The following is an 8509-nucleotide window of genomic DNA, read 5'->3' on the forward strand; positions in this document are numbered from 1 at the left end:
CACAGTCCTGCCTCTGCCATCCTGCGCTGGCCAAGTGGAATGAATGCCTTGGCAGGGCACCAGCCTGGGCTGCACCCAAGCCAGTATTGCTGGGTTTTGTTCAGAGGCCAGGGCATCACAGAAGCACAGCCTCTGTCGCCTCACCAGGAGCGTGAGGCCGAGGTGGCTCTGCTTCTGCTCACCCTGTGATGCCAGGACCCTCACCTGGCTTGGAAGCCCACCTTCTTCTGTCCCCTTGGGTGCCACCCTCCCACCGCCTCCTCTCTGGGGCACTGAGGCTCGGGTGGTGACTCTCCCCAAAGGCCCAAGGGTGAAGGCTTGGCTTGTTTAGTCAGCGCATGTTTGTGTACATAATGATCACAGTGGTGATGTGTGGTGGGTATGTGTACATAACACCCCTCAGCTAGTTTAAATCCCCCTTTCTTGCCCATCTGCCCCCATCTCTCACTCTCTCTTTTTTTTTATACTGGGGATTGAACTCAGGACCTTGTGCTTGTGAGGCAGGCGGTGGTACCACTGAGCTCAATCCCCGGCCCCTCCCTCCATTTCTTGATCCCCTTACCACTTGAAAAAAAAATCTCACTAGTTCTCATTATCTTTTATTTTGCTTTTTATTAATATTTTGGATTTCTCATATAAGAAAACCCATGCAATATTTAAGCTTGTGTATGATTTATTTCATTGAACAGTATGAGGTGCATCCATTTTCCTTCAGATGACTCAGGTTTATCCTTTTTTGTGGCAGAGTAGTACTCCTTTGTGCATAAATACCACATTCTCTTTATCCATTCATCTGTTGATGGGTTGTTCCCAAGGTTTAGCTAGTAGGAATTGTGCTGCTATAAACATAGATACACATGTATCACTGTAATGACACGTTTATAACTCTTTTGGGAAGATCCCTAGGAGAATAGCTGAGTTGAAAGGAATTTTTTTTGGTACCGGGGATTGAACTCGGGACCTTACACTTGCAAGGCAGGCGGTAGAAGCACTGAGCTAAATGTCCAGCTCCTAGAAAGGAATTTCTAATTGTAATTTTTTTTGCGGAATCTCCACACTGATTTCCACAGTGGCTGTACTCATTTACATTCCCAACAACAATGTAGAAGGGTTCTTTTTTCCCCGCAGCCTCACCAGCATCTGTTATTTGATTTCTTCATGATACTCATTCTTTCTGAAGATGGCCATTTCTACCCCTGAGAAGTGTCCCTGCATTTCAGCTGCCCACCTTTTGATTGGATCTTTTATGGGTGGGGTCTAATTTTGAGTACTTTATACATCTAGATATTACTCCTCTGTCAGAGGAACAGCTGGCAAAATTTTTCCCATTCTGTAGGTTGTCTCTTCACTGTTGGTTGCTTCCTTTGCTATGCAGCTTTTTAATTTGATATAATCCCTTTTGTTGATTCTTGGTGCTCTTTGTTGTGCCTCTGAACTTCTGTTCAGGAAGTCCTTGCCTACGCCTGTCTTCAAGGGTTCTGCCCATTTTACCTTCTAGCTCATTAAGTGTACCTGTTTTAACATTTAGATCTTTGATTCATTTTTAGTTTAGAACGTGGTGAGAGACATGGGTCTAGACACTGCCATGGGAAAGCCAGTTTCCCCGCACCTCTTATTAAGGAGGCTGTCTTTCCTCCGTGTATGCTTTGACTCCTTTGTCAAAGATCAAATGGCTGAATGTCTGAGGCTGCTTCTGCTTCCTCCGTTCTGTTCCGTTGACCCACACGTCTGTTTTGTGCCAGTGACGTGCTGTTTTATCACTGTAGCTCTGCAGTATAACTTCGGGCCCAGGATTGTGATTCCCCCCTGCTTTGCTCTTCTTACCCAGCATTGCTTTTCCTATTCTGAATCTCCTCTGGTTTCGTATGAATTTTAGGATTGTTTTCTGTAGATCTATGAGGTATGTTGTTGGTATTTTGATTGGGATTGTGTTAAATCTGTATATCAGTTTTGGAAATATGGCTGTTTTGACAACACTGGTTTGCCTATCCAGGAATAGAGGATATCTTCCCATTTTCTGATGCCCTCTTAGGTCTCCTTTTTCCGAATACTGTGGTTTTCTTTTTTCTTTTCGTGGGGAGTGGAGGGAGTTGAGATATGGTCTTGGTATGTAGTTCAGGCTGTCCTTGAACTCACAGCAATCCTCCTGCCTCAAGCTCCTGAGTGCTGGGATTATGGGTGTATGCCACTGTGCCTGGCTAAATGTTATAGTTTTCATTGTAGAGGTTTTTCCCTTCCTTAGTTATCTCCTTAATGGTTACTTGTCTTGATGCTATTGTGAATGGTATTCTTTTCCTAATTTCTTTCTGAATGAGTTCATTATTAGGATATAGGAACACTTTATTTCTGTGTTTATTAGTTAGTAAGTTAGTTTGTTTAAGACAGTGTCTAACTGTATCATTTATGCTGAATTTGAACTCACTATGTAGCCCAGGCTGGCCTCCAACTCACAGGAATCTTCCTGCTTCAGCCTCCTTGAGTCCTGGGTTTACAGGTGTGTGACACCATGCCTGGCTTCTGTATGTTGATTTTGTATCCTCTACATTCCTGAATTTGGGTATGGGTTCTAGGCGAACTTTGGTTGAATTTTTGGGGGTATTCTATGCAGTGGATCATGTCATCTGCAAATAATGATCACTTGACTTCTTTCCTATATGTATCTTGTTTGTTTCTTTTGCCTCCTGGCAAAAAGACATTGTTGCTGTGGGTAATATTTTAAGGACAATATTGGATAGCAGTGGTGACAGTGGACATCCTTGTCTTGTTTCTGATTTCTGTATGGTGAACTGTCCTTGCCTTCCTGGGATGAAGCCTACTTGGTCGTGATGTATGATTTTTTGTTTTTGGTACCGTGGATCGAACTCGGGTCCTTGCGCTTGCACAGCAGGTGACGAAACCACTGAGCTAAATCCCTGGCCTGGTCTTTTCTTTTGTTTTTTTTTTGTACCAGGGATCGAACTCGGGTTCTTGTGCTTGACCAGCAGGCGGCAAAACCACTGAGCTAAATTCCCGGCCCTCTTTTGGGTTGTTTTTGGTTTTGGCATTGAGGATCAAACTCAGGACCTTGCGCTTGTGAGGCAGGCACGGGAACCACTGAACTAAATCCCCAGCCCCCAGGTCCTGTATTTCTTTAGGGCTCTAATCATAGTGCCTGCAAAATAGCTCAACTACAAATTACGATTCCTAGGACTCCTGTTTTATTAATGCCTGCCTCCCCTACTGGGCTGTGAGGGCAGGGACTGGCAGCTCTACCCCCAGCACCCAGCACAGGACAGGTACCCAAAAATGTATTTCAAATTAACTGAATACAAACAAATCCAGAAGCAGGGCAAACATGAGGAGAGGTGATTTCCCAACTACAGTTTCATCTTCAATAAGCTGAGGAGGGGAGTCTTAGGACCCCTCTCTCTGACAAATTACCAACCTGTGGTGAGACAGAAAAGCTAGGTCCAAAGGGGATGAGGAAAATCATAATTATAAAGTCATACATTACCAAGTAGAGGCCAAGTGTGGTGGCAGAGGCCTGCGATCCTAGTATTCGGGAGGCTGAGGCAGAAGGATCCCCCAGTTCAAGGCAAGCCCAGCCTACATCGCAAGACCCTGTCTCACTGGGCCCCCATTACACTTTTAAGAAAAACTACAGCTTCCTTGCAAGTGCAAGATCGTGAGTTTGATCCCCAGTACCAAAAAAAGAAAAACTACAGCTTCAGGACCGAAAGGTTGCCCAAAGTTACAATGCCTTTTTCCCTTCCAGGAAATTCCAAAAAGAAAAAAATCTTAAGAGATTTTTTCTTTTTGGGGGGTAGGTATGGTCTCACTATGTAGTTCAGGCTGGCCTTGAACTCGAGATCCTCCTGCCTCGGCCTCCCGAGTGCTGGGATCACAGGTGTGTGCCACCACAGCCAGCAAAAATCCTGAGGGTCTCAAAGACACAATAAGCCTGTAACTTGCTTTTGCTCCCAGACCTCCAACCTCCAGGAAGCTGCGCCAACACGTGGGCAGCATAACACGGAACTTCAACCTAACAGAGCCCCGCACACGAGGGGCCCAACAGACAGCAGGATAGGCACCCTACATCACCCATCCTGAGGACCCCAAGGCCACACAAAAATCCCCACCTGGACCATAACCCTCCCTCCTCTCTCACAAGGACCGCACTCTGAGTGTTACTTGCTAAATTCTGCCTAATAAACGTTTCTGTGCCTCTCCCTGGCTCCTTTATTTCTTTTCTGTGACATAAGTCACAATCTACCCCGGAAGTGGGGTGAGGTCCCCTTCTCCTGTTCGGGGACCTCCCCAGCCCCACCCAGGGACAAACCCACCCCCCCCCCCCACTCAGGCGGGGAGACAAGACTGTGGCCACCAGGGGGAGTGTTTTGCGTTTTAAAGACTCTAAAGAACTCTCCTCCCTTCCCTCCATCCTGGGGGCTCAGATCTCAGCTTCAGCTTCACTCTCGGGGGACAATGTGACCGAGGCTGAGGGTCCATCGCTGGGATCAAAAGAAGTGGGTGAGAAGGTGCAGAAAGAGGCTTCGACCCAGTCCTGGAGCTGGGTCATAAGTCCAAGTCTTTAGATTCAGGAACCAGAGTGAATGGCAGGTTGCTCTTTGCAAAGCTGCACCCTACTGCGCCAAAGACACCAGCATGGGCAGAACTTGGCCCAGGTACCTGAAGGGGTTACTTGAGGTCTGGGGTCAGGAGTGGCACCACCTCTGCTAGAGAGTTCCTGGGTCTGGCAGAGACCTTGGTCCAAGAGGTCTGGAGGAGGGGAACGGCCTTGGGTCACCAAGGAGCATCATCTGGGCCTGAGGAAGGAAAGTATCGGGCACCCCCGGACCAGGACCAGCACCAGGAAGGCAGCATATGCAGGATGGCAAAGCAACGGTTAGGTTAGCATAATCTATCTAAGGGCGCGGCTGGACTCAGGAGGAGGGGGCGGAGCTAAGCCCGAGGAGGAGGAGCCTGGAGATGGAAAGGAACAGAACCAATGGGAAGGACAGCCAAGCTGGGGAGCAGAAAAAGGACCCAGTGAGGGAGCACAAACTTCCGGAGGGTGGGCTAAGGCCTAGGGCCATGGGCAAGGGCCTGAAGAAAGATGCCGGGGTCCAAGTGCCTGTGGGCAGAAACAACCTGGGAAAGATGGGGGGCAAAGAAAGGTGGGGACAGTGAGCTCCAGGGTGGAAACAGACTGTGGGCCAGGTATTTCCCAGGGCTGGACTCAAGCCGGAAAGCGGGCTCAGAACCCAATGCCAGGCCCAGGAGCAGGGTCAGAACGACGGGAGAAACAGAGCATTATCCAGGTGCGCCGGGAGCCCCTAGGGTGACATCAAAGTGGAGAGGCATGGGGTGACCGGAGACACAGGGACAGCCAGGTCCCAGGGACAGTCAGATGAGGAAGGAAGGTCTCAGCTAGGCCCGAGGTCCCGGGTCTTGCTCAGGCTCAGTCCCTGGCACACCGCGGATGTCTGGGAGCAAGCGACAGCCAGCCACAATGTCCAGGCGCTCGGCCAGCGCACAGAGGTCCCCTCGCACCAGGCGCACGCTGTGGGCCGCCGCCAACCCTGCAGCCTGGGCGGCCGCCAGCCTCCCGGCCAGGGCGGCCACATCACGGCCCGCACGGCGGTACACACCGCTCACGGCCGCCACCACGTCGTGGTCCACCCGCGCCTGGCTCTCGGGAGTCGGAGCTGCAGCAGCGAGCGCGCGGGCGCGGGCGCGGGCGCGGGCGCGGGCGCGGGCGCCGGGGCCTCCTCCACGTCCCAGGCCTCCCCGGCCGCCTCCCGCTGCACCACGAGCGGAGGCAGGTCCGTGGGCGCGGCCGTGGGCTCTGGCTCCGGGTCCGAGTCTGTCTCCGCGGCCTCCCCGGCGATCCGCTGCCCCGTGGCCCGGCCGCGCGTCGGACCCGAAGGACCCAGGTACAGCTCTTCCTCTGACGATGAGGACGCAGAGGGCTCCAAGTCCATCTCAGCTGCCTCCCCCGACACCATCGTCCGGACCTTCACGGCAGCCTCCGCCTACGACCTTGGGTCGCCATGGCGTGGAGCTGGGGACAAGAGGAGCAAAGGGACGGTTTGAGAGGAGGCGCCCAGGAGAACCGGCGAGGCCGCCCCACTGGGTCGCTCAGGGATTGGGCCCTCTGTCCGAGTCTCCCCTTCTGTAAACTGGCTGATGGGGCTCCAGCCTCTTCATTGTACAGATGGGGAAACTGAGCAGCACCTCGATCAAGGCCGGGGGGCCAATTCCCCGAGACTTAAACTGAGTTCCTTCCAGAGAGGAAGGCAGAGGCCGCACCTAGGCATCGTCCTCCAGCCCTGTCTCACCGGGAAGCACTCGGGCTCCTGAGCCGCTCAGGGACCAGGGCCGGGCACACACAGGATGCCCTGCGGGGGAACTCGGGAGGGCTCACTAACAGGGTGCGGGGGGGGGGGTAGGGTGCCAACCAAAGGCCACAGCCGACTGAAGAAGCCCGGAGCCCAAGGGATCCACTACCTGATGGAAGTGCGCGGAAGACACCTTGGGAGGACAGCCCTCTCAACCAAAAGAAGCAGAAGCTGGGCATGCATATGTGAAGTCATGGGGGGGGGTCACTTTTCTACTACTCAGAAAGCAAGTTCTCAACACCAGCTTGGAGGGCGTGCACGGCAGTCACGTGATAGTGGCATGACCAATGGGAAAGTGGTTGGGCTTGAGCTTCCTTGTTGTGGTTGGAAGAAAGTCTATAGTGCACACCTCGGGTGTTTTTAAAAAATAAGAATGCATGGGCTGGGGATTTAGCTCAGTGGTGCTGCTCCCTGCCCTGTAAGCACAAGGACCCGAGTTCGATCTCTGGTACCAAAAAAAGACAAACGTACCAGACATGATGATGTACAACTATACTTTTAGAATTCAAAAGGCTGAGGCAGGAGGGTCGATGCGTGTTTGATGCCAGCCTGCAGTACATAGCGAGACCCTGGCTCAAAAATAAAACAATTTAAAAATGAGAATGTCTGCCTAGTGGTATGGCAGATAGGAATGCGGGAAGACCCGGAAGCAGGGAAGGCACCAAAGCAAAGGCGGAAAACGCTATCACACGCGGCCAATGAGAGGCAGAGTAGATTCTTCCCCCGCTGCCCAACCTCAGGAGCACTCCTCCAGGCCCAGGCAAGAAGGCGGGGCCAATCTAGTCCACCAATGAAAGAGGGGGTGGGCGGGATCGGATCCGTAGGAGGCGGGACTTGCTCAGCCTGACCAATGAAGGAAGCGCTGGGGCAGTAGGTAGGGGCTCAGGCTGGTGCATGGCGAATACCGCGGTGTTTGAGTTTCTGCACACCGAGATGGTGGCGGAGCTATGGGCTCCGAACCCCGATCCAGGCCCAGGGGTGAGCTCCAGACCCTTGGGGGAGGAGGCGCGGGCCGCAAAGGAAAAGCTGGATGGAGGCCCCAGGATGCGTGCAGGGTAGGAATGCCCCCGGGTTCGAACCCTTGGCTCCGCCCCTGCCTGGCTGGGTGACTTCAGCGCTGGCTTTCCCAAGTGAGGGTCGTGACAGTGCCTTCCTCGAAGGCTATACCTGGAATTGAGGGAGATGACTCAGTATGAAGCACTAGTTCAAGGATGTACAAAAAGTAAGCGGTTAGTAATTATAATAATTGCTGTTACTGGGCCTGTGCTAAGGATTCACTTCCAATGCTCACTAATCAATCCATTTTTATTTTTCTGAGTTACTGGAGATGCAACCATTGAACCCAGGATCTTCATACTAAGCTTCATCCCTAGGTCTTGTTGTTTTCTATTTTGAGATGGCCTCGCCAAGTTACCAAGTTGCCCAGACCAGCCTGGAACTCAAGACCCTCCTCCCTCAGCCTCCCAGAGTACTGGGATTACAGCATCACCACGCTCGACTTAATCACTTAATTTCTGTATGCCTCAGTTTCCTCCTTTGCCAGATGGCATTCTAAGCGTACCCAAGTCTCAGAGTAGAAGGAACACTTACTCATTGGACACTTAGCGATCTTCTATTGTATTCTGGGCATTGTTCTAAGAAAAATTGTAATCCCTGTGAGGCTTAGGTTTTAGTACAAGAGTCGAGTAGTAAAACACGCCCGAAGCTAGTGAGAAGCTCTATGAAACGATCAGGGAAAGAAGAGGGCTGGGTAGTGGATGATGAGGGAAAGTCTTTCTGAAAAAGGGAAGAGAGGAAACAGCAAGTCCCTGGTGGGACAACATCCCAGGAAGAGAGAAAGGAGGGTGAAGCCCTGAGGGAAGAGCATGCTTGGCATTTTGGAAGTTGCTCCCTCATGAAGAATAAATGAGTTAAAACTTTTAAGTAAGATGTCTAGCACATAGCCCATAAAAGTCTTAGTAAGATGTCTAGCACATAGCCCATAAAAATATGGATGCTCTTGTTATAAAAATCTGTTACTGAGCTGGTGCTATAGCTCAGTGGTAGACTGCTTGCCTAGCACACATGAGACCCGGGTTCTCTCCCCAGCCCTGGAAACAAATTTGTTAACAAGAAAAATGCCCGAGGAG

At 51.5% G+C, this 8509-nt stretch overlaps 1 pseudogene; it reads right to left on the reverse strand.

The window, feature by feature from the left end:
- Positions 1–2552: 2552 nt before the first annotated feature.
- LOC147821330 (biogenesis of lysosome-related organelles complex 1 subunit 3-like) lies at positions 2553–6034 on the reverse strand (annotated as a pseudogene).
- Positions 6035–8509: the final 2475 nt, after the last annotated feature.

This window comes from Heterocephalus glaber, unplaced genomic scaffold (genome assembly GCF_053883595.1).
Source record: "Heterocephalus glaber isolate CG9 unplaced genomic scaffold, H.glaber_assembly_v1.0 deba00001744, whole genome shotgun sequence".
NCBI lineage: Eukaryota > Metazoa > Chordata > Mammalia > Rodentia > Bathyergidae > Heterocephalus > Heterocephalus glaber.